Source organism: Panthera pardus, unplaced genomic scaffold, assembly GCF_024362965.1.
Source record: "Panthera pardus isolate Hobbes unplaced genomic scaffold, ASM2436296v1 HiC_scaffold_24, whole genome shotgun sequence".
NCBI classification, from domain to species: domain Eukaryota; kingdom Metazoa; phylum Chordata; class Mammalia; order Carnivora; family Felidae; genus Panthera; species Panthera pardus.
This window is the reverse complement of record NW_026526810.1, coordinates 40,380,635-40,401,663: the sequence shown is the minus strand read 5'-3', so window position 1 is coordinate 40,401,663 and position 21,029 is coordinate 40,380,635. Positions and strand designations below refer to the sequence as shown.

At 36.6% G+C, this 21,029-nt stretch overlaps 1 protein-coding gene across 6 annotated transcripts in view; it reads right to left on the bottom strand.

Annotated features, from left to right (window-relative positions):
- Positions 1–21,029, bottom strand: part of ZNF280D (zinc finger protein 280D) — a 319,813-nt gene that overhangs the window by 188,077 nt on the left and 110,707 nt on the right. The window contains exon 3 of one of the 6 annotated variants that reach the window (XM_053889035.1): positions 13,352–13,484. The exons of the other annotated variants lie outside the window; for them this stretch is intronic. The gene's annotated coding sequence lies outside the window, so the exon portion shown is untranslated. The remainder of the gene's footprint in view (positions 1–13,351; positions 13,485–21,029) is intronic. 6 annotated transcript variants of the gene reach the window in all.

Sequence of the window (21,029 nt, the reverse complement as noted above, 5' to 3'; positions counted from 1 at the left end):
GTGGAGGCCCGCCCTTTCACTGTTTTTTTTTTAAGCTAGAAAAAGAAATACAGTAAAACCTTGGATTGTGAGTAACTTGTTCTGCAAGTGTTCTGCAAGACAAGCAAGTATTTAGAATAAATTTTAAGATGATAAACGAGCAATGTCTTGCAATACGAGTAGGACATGATGCTTAACATCACATGATCACAATTGAGCCAATGGTTCTTGAAATTCATTTTGATATTCAAATGTTTTGGATTACAAACATGTTTCCAGAACAAATTATTCTCAAACCAAGGTTTACTGTATTTTAATAGCCTTTCCGTATAATTGTGGATATTCTTTGGCAGTATGCCAAAACTCAACATTTAATAGTTTCTTAAATGTTAGTTACAATATGGAATCTGAAACCATATAAATGAACGTTCATCCTATTACATTATAGTCCATTCGTTTATTTTGAAGTTTGAATGGATCTTTAACCCATGTGTGATTCTATACATCATGCATTGATCATATGGAGAACATTAGTGCACTGAGTTATGTAGATTTCCAAATGTTGACATTTTTCATTACACAATATCAAAAGTCACATCAGTTACCAATATCACATATCTCATCAGAAAATCTTTAAATACTGGGAAGCTGCCAAGTTCATGGTGGTGGACACATGTGTCCAAACTTCTACTTTTTGGTTGAAAGCTCAAATTTTATTATCAGCAACAAATACTTTCAGTTGTTTTCCTTAAAATGACAGGCTCACATCATTCATTTTTGAGAATATTTTCTCAAATACAGTAAACTCATAGTTTATCAGTTTTTCCTTCAAGTAAAAATGGCATTCCATTTTTTAAAAAGCTCTGCTAATTCAGCTCACAACTCAAATAATTGCATAAGTGCTTTTCTTCAATACAGGACAGCATCTTGAGGTGTAGAGCTCTCCCAAGATCATAGATCAAGATCTTCATCTCCAATGTGAACATTTGTTCTTTTTGCCTTTTTGCTACTTGTCTTTTCTCTGTTAATAGATGGGAAGATAATGCTCCTTAACTCTGGCAACTATCACTGAAACCAATGCTAAGGCCATAGCTGCACAATAAAAGTCCTTAGATTTTCTTGCTAAGGTGCTTTTAGATAAAGAATTGCTTTAGATTACTAACTGCCTTTACAAGGAGAAGTCTGTGCCATAGCAAGTAACTTCTGCTGTACCTGGATTAATGGCTCTGGTATTATAGCAAATACAAGAAATTAACAAGCCAGTCACTAGCCTAGAACAGATCACCCTTTCAGATTCATTCTTTGATTTATTTGATAACTAACTGGTTTGGTAATGGGGATCATGGGTAAGAAGTATACCTCAGTCTCTTAATATTATCCTCCTAATAGCTAGCATTATAGTCTCTCTGGTACACTATTTCTCTCAAAGGTCTTAAATGTATGTTCATACCCATCAGCAGTACATCACATGGTCTCACTGTGCTTGGAGAAACAGACACAAGATGAACAATGACAGGAACAGAAAAACCAATTCTTCTGAAATGAGCAACCTAACTCTGATGGTGACTGAAAGTGGTACTAATCTCTCCTGTATGAGAGGATTACCAAAGGTGGAAATTGTTAAACTAAACAAGGAGGTCATTAGACTGATGAGGCTGTAATGCCATGGAGAACTACATAAGCAAACCATAGTCTAAGTCTATAAATGCCTCAAGGTTACAAAATCAAAATACAAAGGACAACAATTCATTCACAGCCAACTAGGTTTTATGCTATAGCCAATTAATGTCCTTACTTTGCTTCCTCCTGTTCATAAAGTCTTTCCCTGAACTCCTGACAGTGGAATGTTCATAACCACTTTTGGTTTGGTGCTGCCCATTTCCAATTATTTTTGCCCAAATAAACTCTTTTCTTTTTTATGTTTATTTTTTGAGAGAGAGAAAGAATGCGAGCAGAGGAGGAGCAGAGAGACACAGAGAGACAGAGGATCCAAGGCATGCTCTCCACTGAGAGCGGAAAGCCTGATGCGGGGCTCGAACTCACAAACCATGAGATCATGACCTGAGTGGAAGTCGGACACTTAAACAACTGAGCTACTGAGGTGCCCTTGCTCAAATAAACTCTTTAAAAACTTTTTTAAAAATAGAGAGCCCTTAGTTATTGAATGAGTAAGTCACAGGAATAAAAAGCAGAGCATAAGGAATATAGTCAATGATACTGTAATAGCAATGTAATGGGACAGATGGTAGCTATACTTGTGATAAACATAGCATAAAGTATAAACATCAAATCACTAGATTGTACACCTGAAACTAATGTAACATTGTTTGTCAACTATACTAAAAAAAATTGGGATCTTGTGAGGAGAGGGAGCCCCTTACTTAGGGGGCAAGCTGAGGAGAATGAAGCAACTATGTATACCCATATTCAGAAATGATCACAATTCTTAACTTCATTTAACGCCCATAACCACCTTTAATACAAAGGACCACTACACATATGCTTTATTAGTTTCCTGTTGCTGCTATCACAAATTACCATGACTTACTGGCTTAAAACAATACAATTTTATTATCTTACAGGTCTATAGGTCAGAAGTCCAACATAGGTCTCAATTGGCTAAAACCAAGGTATTGGTAGAGCTATGTTCCTTTCTGGAGGCCCTAGGAAAGAATGTCTTCCTTGCTTTTTCCAGGTTCTAGATGGTGTCTTCATCCCTTGGCTTATGGCCCTTTCCTCCCATCTTCAAAGCCAATAATATCACATCTCACGGATCATTCTTCCTTCATCACATTTCTCTCTCTCTCTGACCAAGCTGGGAAAGGTTCTCCAACTGTAAGGACTCTTGATTAGATTAGGTACACCATGATGATCCAGGATAGTTCCTCATCTCAAGGTCTGTAGCCTAATCGTATCTGCAAAGTCCTTGTACCACTTGTTCAAGCCAGCATCATCTCATCTATTTCTCTCCTGGATTATTACAATAGCCTTCTATCTGGTCTCCACTGCTCTACTCTTGCCCACTGTAGATAATAATCCTTATAGCAAAATCAAAGGTTGTGTTCTGTACATGTTAAGTTTCATATACCCATTAGACAACCAAGAGGATTTCAAGTAGTTGTCTAATATAAAGATGAGCCTTCAATTCTGGAGCTCAGAGAGAGGTTTTGACTGGAGATATAAACTTAGGAAATATCACCATATAAATAGTACTTAAAATCATAGGGTATCAATATATCAGAGTAGTCAAACTAACACAGAGTAGTTTAAATCAAAAGTAGGAAGAGACACGGGGCGCCTGGGTGGCTCAGTCGGTTGAGCGTCCGACTTCAGCTCAGGTCACGATCTCACGGTTCGTGAGTTCGAGCCCCGCGTCAGGCTCTGGGCTGACGGCTCAGAGCCTGGAGCCTGCTTCCGATTCTCTGTCTCCCTCTCTCTCTGCCCCTCCCCCATTCATGCTCTGTCTCTCTCTGTCTCAAAAATAAATAAACATTTAAAAAAAAAAAAAAGTAGGAAAAGACAAACATTATACGGAGGAGCAGAAAAATTACACCTGGTGGGAGAACATGAGGTGTAAGATTTGTTGTTGTTGTGATGTTGTGCAAACAGGACCTATTAAAGCATGTTTGTATACTGATCAGAATTATCTAAATAGACAAAGAGAAACTGATTATGTTGATTATGTAGGAAACACAGAGAATAATTCTAGGAACAGCGCTGGCATGGACAAAGGGATATGGGATCCAGTGCACAACAAGAGAGGTCAGCCAGCTCCAGCATTTTCTCCTCTATATTTCCCCCATAGTCAATTTAGCTCTTCAAAGCCTCAAAGACACCTTCCAGGGTAAAAGTAGTCTACAAGGGACTTTAACACACATTATCTCTTTTTATCCTCATACATCAATTGGTATGCATCTGCATCATATGCATAAAAGATATGAAAACTAGGGGTGCCTGAGTGGCTCAGTCGGTTAAGCGACCGACTTCAGCTCAGGTCATGATCTCACGATTTGTGAGTTTGAGTCCCGCGTCGGACTCTGTGCTGACAGCTCAGAACCTGGAGCCTGCTTCTGATTCTGTGTCTCCCTCGCTCTCTGCCCCTCCCCCACTCATGCTCGCTCTCTCTCTCTCTCTCTCTCTGTCTCAGAAATAAACATTAAAAAATTTTTAAAAAAAGATCTGAAAACTAAAATTCAAAGAGCTTAAGTGGATTTTCAGGGTTTGATGATTAGGAAAGAACAGAATGTAGAATCAAAATTTTGTCTTCTGATTCCAAGTCCAGTATTAGACTGCTGCTCCTGAGAAAATACAAGAGGTTGGGAAGAGGCCACAAAGAACAGAGTGGGCAGTGGCAGATCACACCAGGGTTGAGTGTCATTGTAGGGGAGAATTGGAGCTCATATTTAGGGAGCCCAGGACTGTCTAACAAATAAGCAATAGGCAAAAATGAAAGAGAATGCCAGGAAATCCATCTGACTGATATATCATTCTAAAGATACTAGCCAGCCAATATAAAAGCCAACTATATGGCAACAAGACACATACTTCAGACCAGAACAAACTGGTCAAAACTGGAAATAGTAGGAAACATTCAGAAGAATTCCTGAGCCCCTACAAGTGCTTCAGGCATTTTTATAGAGTGCTACACTTAGGCTGTATAGACATACCCCAGAGATACCACAGGTTCAGTTCCAGACCACCACAATAAAGTCAAAATAAAAATAAAGCAATCGAATGAAATTTGTCATTTTCCAATGCACATAAAACTTATGTTTACACTATACTATAATCTATTTAAGTGTGCAATAGCACTGTATCTAAAAAACATGTACTTTGTGAAAGTTGAAGATTTACCGCTTAAACTGACAATATATTCAGAGGCAGATCTAAGGAAGAAAATTGTAGAGGAAGAACAGAAAAACCATTTATCTGGTGAAATATTATGTGAAATGCAGATTGAAGAATTAGCTGAGAATTCTCAGACACTAAAAAAACCTGAAACAGTGGGAGCCCAAAGTGTATGAGATGTCTTCAGAGGCTCATCTTTCTTTACATAGTCAATGCCTATATGAACATGGCACTAAATCTGTTTTGATCTGTATAAAAATGTAAAAAAAAGATAAATTAAAAAAAATAAATAAATATAAATAAATAAATAACATGTACATACCTAAACTAAAAAATAATGTATTGCTAAAAATGTTAACCATCATCTCAGCTCTCAGCAAGTCATAGTAGTTTTGCTAGTGGAGGGTCTAGCCTCAATGTTGATGGCTACTGACTGATCAGGGTGTAGTGACTGAAACTGGGGTGGCTCTGGCAATTTCTTAAAATAAGACAACATTGAATGACTCTTCCTTTCACAAATTATTTTTCCATAGTATGTGATGCTGTTTGATAGCATTAAGCCACAGTAGAACTTCTTTAAAAACTAGAGTCAGTCCCTTCAAACCCGCCACTGCTTTATCCACGAAGTTTACATCATGTTCTTAATTCATTGTTGTCATGTCAACAATCTGCATAGCATCTTCACCAGGAGTAGATTCCATATCAAGAAACCACTTTTTTGTTCATAAGTGGCAATTCCTCAACAATTAGTTTTATCATGAGATTGCAGCAATTCAGTCATATCTTCAGGCTCTACTTGTAATTCGAGTTCTCTTGCTATTTCTACCACAGGTGCAGTTATTTCTTCCACTGAAGTTTTGAACCCCTCAAAGTCACCCATGAGGGTTAGAAATAACCTCTTCCAGAGGTGCCTGGGTGGCTCAGTCGATTAAGCATCCAACTTCAGCTCAGGTCACGATTTCACATTTCCCATGAGTTTGAGCCTCACATTGGGCTCTGGGCTGGCAGCTTAGAGCCTGATTCTGATTCTATGTCTCCCTCTCTCTCTGCCCCTACTCTGCTTGCGCTCTCTTTCTCTCAAAAATAAATAAACATTAAAAATTAAAAAAAAAAGAATTAACCTCTTACAAACTTCCTTTCATGTTGATATTTTGACCTCTTCCCATGAATCACGAACGCTCTTAACGGCATCTAGAATGGTGAATCCTCTGCAGAAAGTATTCAGTTGACTTTGCACAGATCCATCAGAGAAATCATTATCTATGACAGCTCTAGCCTTACAAATGAATTTTTTCAATAATAAGACTTAAAAGTCAAAATTACTCCTTGATCCATGGCTGCAGAATGGATGTGATGAGACGCAGGCAGGAAAACAACATTAATCTCATTGTACATCTCCATGAGAATTCTTGGGTGACCAGGTGCATTGTCAATTAGCGGTAATATTTTGAAAGGAATCTTTCTTTTCCTGAGCAGTAGTTCTGAACAGTATGCTAAAAATATTCAGTAAACCATGTTGTAAATAGATGTGCTGGCATCCATGTTTTGATGTTCCATTTATAGAGCACAGGCAGAGTAGATCTAGCATGATTCTTAAGGGCCTTAGGATTTTAATAATGATAAATGAGTATTGGCTTCAACTGAAAGTCACTAGCTGCATTAGCCCCTACCAAGAGTGTTAGATTGTCCTTTGAAGTTTTAAAGCCAGACATTGACTTCTCCTCTGCAGCTATTTAAGTCCTAGATGTCATCTTCCTCCAATAGAAGGGTGTTTCATCTACATTGAAAATCTGTTGTTTAGTATAGCCACCTTACTTACTTATCTTAGTTAAATATTCTGGATAACTTGCTGCAGGTTCTACATAAGTATTTGCTATTTCACCTTGCACTTTCATGTTGTGGAGGTAGCTTCTTCCCTTAAACCTCATGAACCTATCTCTGCTATCTTCAAACTTTTCTTCTGCAGCCTCCTCAACTCTCTCAGCCTTCACCTAACTGAAGAGACTAAGGGCCTTGCTTTGGCTTAGGCTTTGGCTTAAGAGAACGTTGGGGCTGGTTTGATCTTCGGTCCAGACCACTAAAACTTTCTATCAGCAGTAAGGTTGTTTCACTTTCTTATTTTCATGTATTTGCAGAAGTAGCACTTATAATTTCCTTAAAAAATTTTTGCTTTGCATTCATAACTTGGCTAACTTTTGGTGCAAGAGGCCTGGTTTTTAGCCTATCTCCACATTTCATATGACTTCCTCACTAAGTTCATTCATTTCTAGCTTTTGATTTAAGGTGGGAGACGTGCAACTCTTCCTTCCACTTATACACTTATGGGTCATTGTAGGGTTATTAACTGGCATAAATGCAACAGATTTTTTTCCCTGAATTCCTTGATCATATTGGTGAATAACACAACTCTCCTGACTTGTTAAAGGTTTAGAGTGTTTAATTTTCATGTTCTTATCCCAAATATTCTCTTTTACAAAAATAATTTTTGCTTTATCCATTGTGGGAACATTAGTAGCAACAGTTCTCACCTCACAGTACACAGCCTTTCTATACATGAAAAGCTAGTCAATCCATCTCTTTCTCTCTACCTTTCTCCCCCTCTTCTCCTCTCATTCTCTTCCTCTGTCCTTACCTCTGCCTCTGCCTCCCTCCTATAAGCATGCTCTAGAATGAGCCCCATAGTTGGCCCCATAGTTTTTTTCATAAACTCTATCTTCCTCATGAAAGGAGGATCAGTCATTAAGGATGTATAGTGGAAGGAGACAGTAAAGAAATTTCAAGACCCACCATAAAAGACCAAAGCCACACTAATAGTTATAGACAAGAAACAACTGAGAGGAAGCTGAACTATACAAGCTAAAAGTCTATAGCTTTGGCTGGAGTTGTACTGGTGCTCCATCTTTCAGAACCCTAGGCAGGATGTAGGAGATATTACCAAGAGAGAAGAGCCAAAGTCAATGGAATATGTGTGAAAATAAGTCTCCTTTAGTTTAGATTGTTCACTGACCATTTAAATATTTTCTCTTTCCCAGATCTGGTCTCTGCTCCCCAAATGTTATTGAAGCCCCCCTATTCTTGAATAGGAAGAAAACTTCTAGACATATAGGCAATTCCTACATTTTAACACTCTGTGTTTTACTATGCATTAATCTTAGGCTTCTCCTACTTTAGATTTTATGCAGTTTATATCCATTGTCTTAATTGGTTCAGTACTGAATCGTTTTCCTTTCCTTTCCTTTCCTTTCCTTTTATTTTCTTTCCTTCTGTGCTCTGGACTAACCTCCTTCCTAGATTATGAGCTAAACAAGGGCAGGGTATTATTTCTCTCTGTGATTTGTCACAAAGAGGATCCCCCCAAAATACTGGATGGATGGATGGATGGATGAATGGATGGATGAATGAATAGATAGATGAGTGCATAAATGGATGAATTACTCTCCTCTTATCCTCCATTCTCTACTTATTAATGTCTTACCTCAAATGATCCCTTTTTTTTCATGAAGCCATTCTTTAGCTCATCCTCCAGATATCCACTCTCATTTATTTGAACTCTTAAGGATTTTGTGTCCAGAGATGCTTTTCTTATCCCATCTTACATTTTTGTGTTACCATTTTGTGTTTTGTGTTGTTTTATTTATTTACTTTTTAAAGTAGGCTTCATATCTAGCATGAAGCCAGCCAGTGCAAGGCTTGAACTCATGACCCTGAGATCAAGACCCGAGCTGAGATCAAGAGACAGACATTTAACTGACTGAGCCACCCAGGCACTTCATGTTTTGTGTTTGTTTTAGTCTTCCATAGAGAGGCACTTTGTCTCATTCATCTTTACTTCCTGTTGAACCTCACACAGGTATACTCACAGTATATAATCAATAAATGTTTTTTAATATAATTTAATCTAGAGTAATTTCATTTTCATACTATCCTTGCAAGATAAGCAGAACTGGTATTGTCCTCATTTTACTGATTAAAAAACTAAGGTTTAGATAAGTTAATGATAATCACACACTGGCCATAGTTGCCTAAATGGCCAAAGAGCTAGCCAGGAGAACACACGAGCGGCAAAGAACGAGCTTTCACCAGCACCATTTCCTGACTAAGTATACACTAAACAGATCTGCTTTTAAACAGCTTTTAAGGAACATTCTGGGTCATAAAAACCTAAACATTCTGCGTGTACAAAGAATATAAGGTCTTTGAAAATATTTTCCCGATTTGATCTTTCCTTCAGTAAGGCATATGTTACATTTTCCTTTTAATCATACACATCCATTACCATACACCATCTTACCCAGATGTCTTATGTGCCTACAATCTGTTCTTATGCTTAATGTCACCATTGTTCACCTAGTCAAGGCCACCATTACCTTATGATCACACAATTGTAGCCCTTCAATCGCTCTTTCCACCATATGGGTCACTCTACCTTTCAGTCAATTCTCCTCAAAAATGCTAGTAAATCTTTCAAAGCTACAATTGTTTACATACCTGCCTACGGAACCTTGCAATATTTTTTTTTTAATTTATTTCAAAATGGCTTTTATTTTTTTAACATAATTTATTGTCAAGTTAGCTAACATACAGTGTATACAGTGTGCTCTTGGTTTCAGGAGTAGATTCCCATGATTCATTGCTTACATACAACACCAGTGCTCATCTCAACAAGTGCCCTCCTCAATGCCCATCACGCATTTCCCCTCCCTCCCACCTCCCCATCAACCCTCAGTTTATTCTCTGTATTTAAGAGTCTCTTTATGGTTTGCCTCCCTCTCTGTTTGAAACTATTTTTTGCCCTTTCTTTCCCCCATGGTCTTCTGTTAAGTTTCTCAAATTCCATATATGAGTGAAAACATATGATATCTGTCTTTCTCTGACTATTTCATTTAGCATCATACCCTCCAGTTCCATCCATGTTGTTGCAAATGGCAAGATTTCATTCTCTCTCACTGCCAAGTAGTATTCCATTGTAAACATAAACCACATCTTCTTTATCCATTCATCAGTTGATGGACATTTGGGCTCTTTCCATAATTTGGCTATTGTTGATAGCGCTGCTATAAACATTGGGGTACATGTACCCCTATGAATCAGCACTCCTTTATCCCTCCCTCCAATATTTTTTAATGGCTATTTCTGATTTCAGAATAAGATCAAATTCTTCAGCTTGAAATTCTATCTTCTCACAGCCTTCTCAAGAACCTCATTTCCAACTTTTTCTCACACTACTCCTTAAAAAAGCCTTCCACTCAAGCTCAGATTTCCCACATATGACACATGTTCCCTCCCCTCTCGGTCACATCACTTCTCCTACTTAAAATGTCTTCTCCTTTCTTCACCTTTTATCTAAATGGTACATTATCTTCAAAGCAGAGCTCAAACGCTACCTCCACTCTTTAGTTTTATTATATACATCATCCTTTGGTAATCACTCTTTCCTGAATTCCTTTAGCACTTTCCATATGCTACCTGACTATCTTTTAAGGTACATATATTCACTGACCCCAGATAAATCTTTAACTCATCCCAAACGGAAACTTGGTGCCCATTAAACAAAAACTCCCCGTCCTCTCTCCCCTCAGCCACTGTTTTTTTTTTTTCAAATTTCCTCTTGTGATTATATTGTGCACTATGGTTGAGAAACTCTGATTTATAAGCTAGTACACCTATCCTCAACTCTAGCCCCGTGTTACCACTGAGGCTTAGAAATCATTGTTGACTTCACTGTGCCAAAGGTGGTGGCATTCTATGGAATTTTGGTAGTAAGCTTTCCTAAATTTTTCAGTGGGGCCCTTTTCTGTATATATAGCTCCTTTTTGCTCAAGTTTCTGGTGTTACCCAGATCTGTCTATTCCTCATTCTCAGAGTTCACAGCAGTGAGGGACTCAAGCTCTGTTTTCCAGCTCACTGTCTCAGGTCTTAACCCCTATTTCTCATTTTTGTCCCCAACACGTTTAGGTTTAAAAAAATTATGGAATGACCTGCATTTGCATCTTTCTAGTCACCTTCTCTAGTACATTCCTGCCTGAAGAGGTGGATGAAGATTTTTCTTTGTGGTGGCCATTCTACATCATTCACATTGCCCCCAGTGTGTAAAGTGGCCATTATGAACTTTAAAAAATGTGTGATGCTGAGCACTTTAGAAGCTACTATATATATGATAGTAGGAAAAGTGAGGAACAAATCTTAAGTTTTCTATTTCAAATAATAAACTGATTCACATTTTTTTTAGTTACCAAAATATTTAGAATGCATGGTTTTATTCAATGCTCTATCATAATATGAAACTTCATGAAGATGAAGAGAAATACAAAGGGATGAAACAGACATTTAAAAATTTTAAAGTATAATGCTGGAGTTGTAAGCCTACTTTCATTCATGTTTGAATTAAGACTACATTTGTGAACAAAAAATAGAGAACAAGAAGGAGTGCTGAGCAAGGTACAATTGTCTATACTTTTTATCATTCCCTTACTGAGCACTTGCTATCATACTAGTTACTGAGAGGGGTTAAAAAATGAAAATGCATGTTCCTACTTTCTATGAGCTTACAATCTAGCATTGGGGAGACAGAGTAAACAGTTTAGAAAGTAAAATTAAATGCAAACAGGAGTGATATGAGTAAGGTATAGTGGGAATAGAAAGAAAAAGGAAGATTCACTCTATTGTGTAAAATCAGAAAAAACTTGGTGGTAAAAACAAAATTTGAGTAATGTCTCTGATAGTAGATAAAACTTAAATATGTCAATGTTATAGGAAGGCCTGTCCTGGGTTTAGGCTAGTATTAACAAAAGGATAGAGTCTGGATGAGACACAGTTGCCACGGTGAAGTAGCCAGAGAGAAGGGCAGATCAGAGGTTTTCTTACTAAACTTGGGGAACATTATTGCTTCTGTCCAGATGAGTGTCATAATTAGAGTTGTGTTTCAGGTAGATGGTTTTGACCACAATGTGTTGGTTGAATTAGAATGGGGAATTAGAATGGGGAAGAGATATAGATTATAGGCAGAGACAACTCAACACTAGATTGCCTTTTAGAGTTTACATCCTCACTCTTACATGAGCAGAGGCTTTACAGAATGGAAAAATCACTGGACCTGAAGTCTGAAAGCATTTTCTGGCTGTGTCTCTTATTAGTTGTGACATTGGGCATATCACTTAATATGTATACCCTATGTTTCTAAGTGGAATTAATACCTATCTTTCAGAATTATTTTGGTAAATAAGACAAGCCTCAGAACATGATGCCTGGCACAAAGTAAGTACTCATTGAATGTTTGTTTCCCTCCTTTTCCGTCTAGTCCAGATTTTAAAGGTGTTTATTTCTATGACTATACAGCTTGAGTTAGTCAACACTCACATAGTTCATTTCAGCATTTTAGATGATGCCAAACTCTGACACAGAAGGCAAAATTACAACACATTTACATTTGGGAGAACAAATTTACAATCAAGAAATTAATATGTACTTTGGGTTCTCAAGACAGTCTGAGTTTATTCAACGTTCATTTAGCCAATATTTATTGAGCCCCTGCATGGGTATGTGACAGTGCAAGCCAATGCAAAAGTAGAAACAACTCAGTTATGCTTTGGAGAAGTTCAAATGATCAGAAATAGATCAGTACACAGATAATTTTAAAAGTTTATGATAGGTGCTCTAGGAGAACTTTACACAAAATGTTATGGGAGCACAAACGAATGCATAACTAGCTGAATTTGCAGAGGTACTGGAAAGCTTTCCAAAGGAGCAATCCCTTTAGATGATCTTGGGAATATAGTGGTTTATCTGTTACACAGGTAGAGGAAGAACATATCAGGCAGGGGAAATAGTGTATAAAAATATAAAAAAGAGAGACATTGCATTTGCCTGCATTTAACTGAAAATAAAAATAACAGAGGTATAAACAAAATTGGGATTTATTTTTCCCACATTCTAGGAAATCTAGAAGTAGATGTTGGCCTTGATTTGACTCAAGGATGGCAAGTCGTAGGTCTTTGAGATTATTTTGACCTATAGTCTAAAGGAAGCAGGGAAATAAATGTTTTCTTTTATTTATTTATTTTATTCTTTTTAGGCTGGGCACAAAACTACCTCAACAAAATAAAAATTCTGTTAAAAAGAAAGAAAGGGAAGAATGTATTTTTCTGTAGACAACTAACAATCTCTGCTATAGCATTTTAAGAGGATTGCAAAGAGTCATTGTAGCTGGGTGATGGAATTTCAGAAGATTGATAAAGGAGGCTGGAGATCCAAGCAAAACTGAACCAAGGGAAGATCTAAAAGTTTATTTGTGCAATTTTTTCATGGGAAAACAGATTTAAAAAGCCATGATGGAACATCTGCCAGTTTATAGCCATAGCAGTAGGAAAGGAAATTTCATTATTCCCAACACATTTGACCAATTGATCAGAAACCTCCCAAGACCTAGAAATGCTAAGGGGCAGGGTCCTGGCAGAAAATACTGGTTGTTTTGCTAGAGTGCATAAAACCTGTTTTTATCCCATGTCTTGTTAATGATAAAACTCACCACTGCCAATCATGTTTCTTTTTTCTTTTGTCTTTCTATTTCTTTCTTCTTTTTTTGTCTTGAACTTACAACAGTATTTGGCCCCGTAACTCCATTTCTTCTCCCTCTGATTCTTCAGCAAGAGTCTGTATCTCTGAATGAAAGCCAGACATGGTCATTTTTAGGCTCCAAGGTTTCTGAGACGTAATTTTGTTTTTATATTTTTCAAGTTTCCATCATTCTGTTGTGATTCCTCTCCCTCTCATTCTAGCAGTTTTCAACAGTTGCTTTTTTAGCATGCTCCATTTCTGCCTCTTAACTCCTTCCTTTCCTGGGCACACTCATCTTCTCTTGCATAAGGAAACATCAGGGAAATGTTTAGTTACCTGGAAAATCAAGTACTTTTTAATATCTGACTAAACACCTTCTACTACCAAATTCAACTTATATCCAAACTGTTGATATAAGTAATAACATTTTGGTGATTCTTTTTCTCATCTCAAAAGTAATATCTGTTTATTGTAAAAAAAAAAAAAAAAAAAAAAAAAAAAAAAAAAACTTGAAAAAAAACCAGATCAAATGAAAAAGAAGTGGGACTCATCCATAATCCCACCATCCCAAAATTTCCACCATTAATCTTTTGGTGTTATGTTCCTTCCTTCCAATCTTTCTAAACAATATACCTTTATGGTTATTTCTGGGTTTTAAATTTTAAACATTGAAAATGTGTCTCACAATGGAAGACAAGGACTAAGAACTCTTGAACGCTTCACTCATTGCACACACATATTTCCCTTCCTCTTGGAGTTATACAATAATTTTTACTAAACCATCATTCAGTGTTTACCTTAAAATGATACCAACAATGGGAATGGACTTAATGACACTGAACTGTACACTTAAAAAATGGTTAAAATGGTAAACTTTAGTGTGCATATTTTACCACAAGTTTTTCTAAAAACACAAACTGCAAAAAATAAATTATATCAACATTATTCACAGTCATTTATTTAGTATGTAATACATTTCATTTCTACTACAATTTTTTTTTTCTGAAAGTTAGTAATTACCTGTTTTTTCCCTCTGTTTGCTCTGTTTTTATGGAAATGATCTCAACTTTTCAACAGAACTATAAAACTTAAAATAGGTCAGCCAAATATATCAGTTCTTTTTTTTTTTTTTTTTTTTTTTTTTTAATACAACATCCATTTTGGAGCCTGCCATAATCCTGCTCTTATCTGAACTGGAAGCTCTCACCTTCAACCTAGATTGTTTCTATCCTGGTAAGTCCTTTTTCATCTTTTCTACTTTGGATTTCCTGTTTCCTGAACCCCAATCTTTTCTTTCTTGCTTTACTGCCATTCAAGTATGGTAAAGCACATACTTGAATAACTTCCTGTAACTCTGTGTGGAAAGGAAATTTTTTGTGTTCATGGATGACTGAAAATGTTTATTATAAGTTATCCTCACCTAATTGGTAGTTTGGCTGGGTATAGAACTCTATATTACAAAAAACTTTTTCTCAGAATTAAAAAAATTTTTTAATGTTTATTATTTTTTTTTTTGAGAGAGAGAGAGAGACAGCATGAGTGGGGTAGGGGCAGAGAGAGAGGGAGACACAGAATCCAAAGCAGGCTCCAGGCTCTGAGCTGTCAGCACAGAGCTCGATGCAGGGCCCAAACTCCCAAACTGTGAGATCACGACCTGAGCTGAAGTTGAATGCTTAACCAACTAAGCCACCTAGGCACCCCATTTCCTCAGAATTTTAAAGGCCTTACTCCATTGTTTTCTACCTTCCAGGATTACCTGCCAGTCTGATCCTTAGAACTCTGTAAGCAATCTGGTTGGTTTTTGTGTTTTTTCCCCTTAAAGATTCTCTCTTTATGCCTCTCGATTTGAAATTCTACAATTGCTACAATTCTACAATTGCTATGGGTCTTTTTTCATCCAGTGTCTCAGTCACTTACGCTCTTTATGGAGAAGAAATAGGATCCCAAAATCTAACTGCAAGAAGTTTCTCTTAACTTAATCAGTTTTGCTAAAGGAGAATCTTCTATTCTTTTACATAGGGGATATAAGCCTAACTACCAGCCTACTACATAAATGTATGCATATATATTTTTTTTCACAAATGAGATCACACTACAATAATGTTCTCTAAAATTTACTTTTAAAAAAAAATTTTTTTTAACGTTTATTTATTTTTGAGACAGAGAGAGACAGAGCATGAACGGGGGAGGGTCAGAGAGAGGGAGACACAGAATCCGAAACAGGCTCCAGGCTCCGAGCTGTCAGCACAGAGCCCGACGCGGGGCTCGAACTCATGGACTGCAAGATCGTGACCTGAGCCGAAGTCGGCTGCTCAACCGACTGAGCCACCCAGGCGCCCCTAAAATTTACTTTTCATCTAACAATATATCTAAAACATCTTCCTGGGTGTGTATGCATATGAATACAGAAGAATGTAAAAAGGATGCCTAAAATTTCATATTATATATGAGCCATAATTTACTTAAATAGTTTTTAGTTGATGGGCTTTGGTGTTTTTTCTTATAACAACATTGCAATTATGTCCGTATCTTTCTGTACTTGAGCAAGAATATCTATACAATGAATTTCTGGAAGTGGAAGTGTTGGATCAAAAGATGTGCATATTTATTTCTACACACCAATAATGAAGTAAGAGAAAGAGAAATCAAAAGTCTATCCCATTTACAATTGCACCAAAACCCATACGGTGTCTAGGAATAAACCTAACCAAAAAGGTAAAAGATCTGTACACTGAAAACTATAGAATGCTTATGAAAGAAACTGAAGAAGACACAAGGAAATGGAAAAACATTCTATGCTCATGGATTGGAAGAACAAATATTATTAAAATGTCTATACTACTTAAAGCAATCTACACATTCATTGCATTTCCTATCTAAATAACACCAGCAGTTTTCACAGAGCTAGAACAAACAATTCTAAAATTTGTATGGAACCAGAAAAGACCCCAAATAGCCAAAGTAATCCTGAAAAGAGAAATCAAAGCTGGAGGCATCACAATTCTGGACTTCAAGCTGTATTACAAGCTGAAATCATTGAGGCACCTGGGTGGCTCAGTCAGTTAAGTGTCCAACTGGCTCAGGTCATGATATTGCACTTTGTGAGTTCAAGCCCCACGTGAGGCTCTGTGCTGACAGCTTGGAGGCTGGAGCCTCCTTTAGATTCTGTCTCTCTCTCTCTCTCTCTCTCTCTCTTTCACTCTCTCTCTCTGTCCCTCCCCCCTCCTATCTATCTCTGTTTCTCTCTCTAAAAAATAAACATTAAGAAAAAATTTTTTAAAGCTGGAATTATCAAGACAGTATAGTACTGGCACAAAAACAGACACATAGATCAATGGAAGATAATAGAGAACCCAGAAAAGGACCCACAAATGTAAGGCCAACTAATCTTAGATAAGCAGGAAAGAAAATCAAATGGAAAAAAGACAGTCTCTTCAACAAATGGTTTTGAGAAAACTAGACAGCAACATGCAGAAAAATTAAACTGACCATACACAAAAATAAATTCAAAATGGATTAAAGACCTAAATATTAGGTAGGAAACCATCAAAAACATAAAGGAGAACACAGGCAGCAACCTCTTTGACCTCGGTTGCAGTGACTTCTTAGTAGATGTGTCCCCAGAGGCAAGGGAAACAAAAGCAAAAATGAACTACTGGGACCTCATCAAAATAAAAAGCTTCTGCACAGTGAAGGAAACAATCAGCAAAACTAAAAGGCAACCAACAGAATGGGAGAATATATTTGCAAATGACATATCAGATAAAAGATTAGTATCCAAAATCCATAAAGAACTTATCAAACTCAACACCCAAAAAAACCAAATAATCCAGTGAAGAAATGGGCAAAAGACATGAATAGACACTTCTCCAAAGAAGACATCCAGATGGCCAACCGACACATGAAAAAATGCTCCACATCACTCATCATCAGGGAAATAACAAATCAAAACCACAATGAGATACCACCTGTCAGAATGGCTAACATTAACAACTCAGGCAACAACAGATGTTGGCGAGGATGCAGAGAAAGAGGATCTCTTTTGCATTATTGGTGGGAATGCAAGCTGGTGCAGCCACTCTGGTAAACATTATGGAGGTTCCTCAAAAAACTAAAAATAGAACTACCCTGTGACCCAGCAATTGCACTAGGCATTTATCCACGGGATACAGGTGTACTGTTTCGAAGGGATACATGCGCCCCAATGTTTATAGCAACACTATCAACAATAGCCAAAGTATGGAAAGAGCCCAAATGTCCATCGATGGATGAATGGATAAAGAAGATGTGGTGTGTGTATATATATATATACATATACATATATATATACATATACATATATATATATACATATATATATACACATACATACACACACACACACACACACACACACACAATGGAGTATTACTTGGCAATCAAAAAGAATGAAATCTTGCCATTTGCAACTACGTGGATGGAACTGGAGGGTATTATGCTAAGTGAAATTAGTCAGAGAAAGACAAAAATCATATCACTTCATTCATATGAGGACTTTAAGAGACAAAACAGATGAACATAAGGGAAGGGAAACAAAAATAATATAAAAACAGGGAGGGGGACAAAACAGAAGAGACTCATAAATATGGAGAACAAACTGAGGGTTACTGGAGGGGTTGTGGGAGGGGGGATGGGCTAAATGGGTAAAAGGCACTAAGGAATCTACTCCTGAAATCATTGTTTCACTATATGCTAACTAATTTGGATGTAAATTTTAAAAAATAAAAAATAAAATAAAATAAAAAGATAAGCTTCTGCACAGCAAGGGAAATAATCAACAAAACTAAAGGCAACCAACAGAATGGGAGAAGATATTTGCAAATGACATATCAGATAAAGGGTTAGTATCTAAAATCTATAAAGAACTTCTCAAACTCAACACCCAAAAAACAAATAATCCAGTGAAAAAATGGGCAGAAGTCATGAATAGACACTTTTCCAAAGAAGACATCCAGATGGCTAACAGACACATGAAAAGATGCTCAACATCACTCATCATCAGGAAAATAGAAATCAAAACCACCATGAGATACCACCTCACACCTGTGAGAATGGCTAAAATGTACAACTCAGGAAACAGAAGTGTTCACAGGTGAATTGTACCAAACATATAAAGAAGAGTTAATACTTATTCTTCCCAGACTATTCCAAAAAATAGAAGATAAAGCTTCCAAATTCATCCTATGAGGCCATTGTTACCCTAAGACCAAAACCAGAGAAAGACACTACAAAAAAAGAGAACTACAGGCCAAGATCTCTGATGAACACAGATGCAAAAATTCTCAACAAAATATTAGCAAATCAAGTCAACAATACATTGAGAGAATTCACCATGATCAAGTGGGATTTATTCCCAGGATGCAAAGTTGGTTCAATATTAGCAAATTAATCAATGTACTACATAATATCAATAACAGAAAGGATATAAAAAAACATATGACCATTTCAATAGATGTATAAAAATCAAATCAAATAAAAAACTTTCGGCAAAGTACAACATCCATTCATGATAAAAACCCTCAACAAAGTAGGCTTAGAGGAAACATACCTCAACATAGTAAAGGCCATATATGAAAAACACAGAGCTAACATCATACTCATTGGTGAAAAACTGAGAGCTTTTCCCCTAAAGCCAGGAACAAGATAAGGATGTCCACTCTCACCACTTTTATTCAACATAGTACTGGAAGCCCTAGCCAAAACAACCAGACAAGAAAGAGAATAAAATGCATCCAAATTAATAAGGAAGAAGTAAAACGTACAGAATTTGCAGATTACATGATACTATATATAGAAAACTCTAAAGACTCCACCAAAAAACTGCTGAAACTGATAAATGAATTCAGTGCAGTCATGGGAAATAAAATCAGTACACAGAAATCCATGCATTTCTATACACTAATAATGAAGCAGCAAAAAGAGAAATTAAGAAAACAATTCCATGTACAACTGCACCAAAAGTAATAAAGTACCTAGGGATAAATTTAACTAAGGAGGTAAAATAACCAAGAAATTGAAGATGACACAAAAGGAAAAATAGTCCATGCTCGTGGATTAAAAGAACAAATATTGTTGGGTGCCTGGATGACTCAGTTGTCAGATTCTTGATTTTGGCTCAGGTCATGATCTCACAGTTTGTGAGTTCGAGCCTCACAGTCAGGTTCCATGCTGACAGTACAGAGCCTGTTTGGGATTCTCTCTGTCACTCTCTCTATGCCCCTCCCCCAATTGTGTCTTCTCTCTCTTTCTCAAAATAAATAAATAAACTTTAAAAAAAGAACAAATATTGTTAATGGTCCATACTACCCAAAGCAATTTAATGCTTTAATGCAATTCCTATCAAAATATCAACACCATTTTTCACAGAACTAGAACAAATAATCCTAAAATTTGAATGGAACCACAGAAGACTGTGAATAGCGAAAGCAATATTGAAAAAGAAAATGAAGCTAGAGGTATAAAAATTACAGATCTCAAGTTATACTACAAAGCTGTAGTAATCAAAACCATATGGTACTGGCACATACATCAGTGGACTGAATAGAAAGCCTAGAAATAAACCGATGATTATATGGTCATTTAATCTTGGACAAAGAGAGAGAGAATATGCATTGGAAAAAAAGTCTCTTCAACAAATGGTGTTGGGAAAACTGAACAGCTGTATGCAAAAGAATGAAACTGGACCACTTTCTTACAACATATACAAAAATAAACTCAAAATGGATTAAAGATATACATTTGAGACTAGAAGCCATAAAAATCCTAGAAGGGAGCACGGGTAGTAATGTCTCTGACATCTCCTGTAGGAACATTTTTCTAGATATGTCTCCTGAAGCAACAGAAATAAAAGCAAAAATAAACTATTGGGACTACATCAACATAAAAAACTTCTGCATAGTGAAGGAAACAACCGACAAAATTAAAAGACAACTCATTAAATGAGAGAAGATATCTCAAACTGATATATCATATAAAAGGTTAGTATCCAAAATACATAAAGAACTTATACAACTCAAAACCCAAAACCCAAATAATCCAATTTTAAAAAATGGGCAGAAGACGTGAACAGACATTTCTCCAAAGAAGACATACAGATGGCCAACAGATGCATGTAAAGATGCTCAACATCACTGATCATCAGGGAACTGCAAATCAAAACCACAATGAGATAGAGCCTCATACCCTTCAGAAGGGCTAAAATACAAAATATGAAAAACAATAAGTATTGGTGAGGATGTAGAGAAAGGGAGCCCTTGTGCCCTGTTGGTGGGAATGCAGACTGGTGCAGCCACTCTAGAAAACAGTATGAAGGTTCATCAAAATATTTAAAATATAATTACCATATTGTCCAGTAACTCTACTACTGAGTGTTTACCCAAAAAATGCAAAAACGTGAATTCAAAAAGATATATGCACCCCTGTGTTTACTGCAGCATTACTTACAATATCCAAATTATGGAAGCAACCCAAGTAGCCATTAATAGATGAATGAATAAGGAAGATATGGTATATAATATATATATAAATATATAGAGAATATATATAGAACTTATGATGAGCATTGAGTAATGTACTGAATTATCAAATCACTATATTGTACACCTGAAACT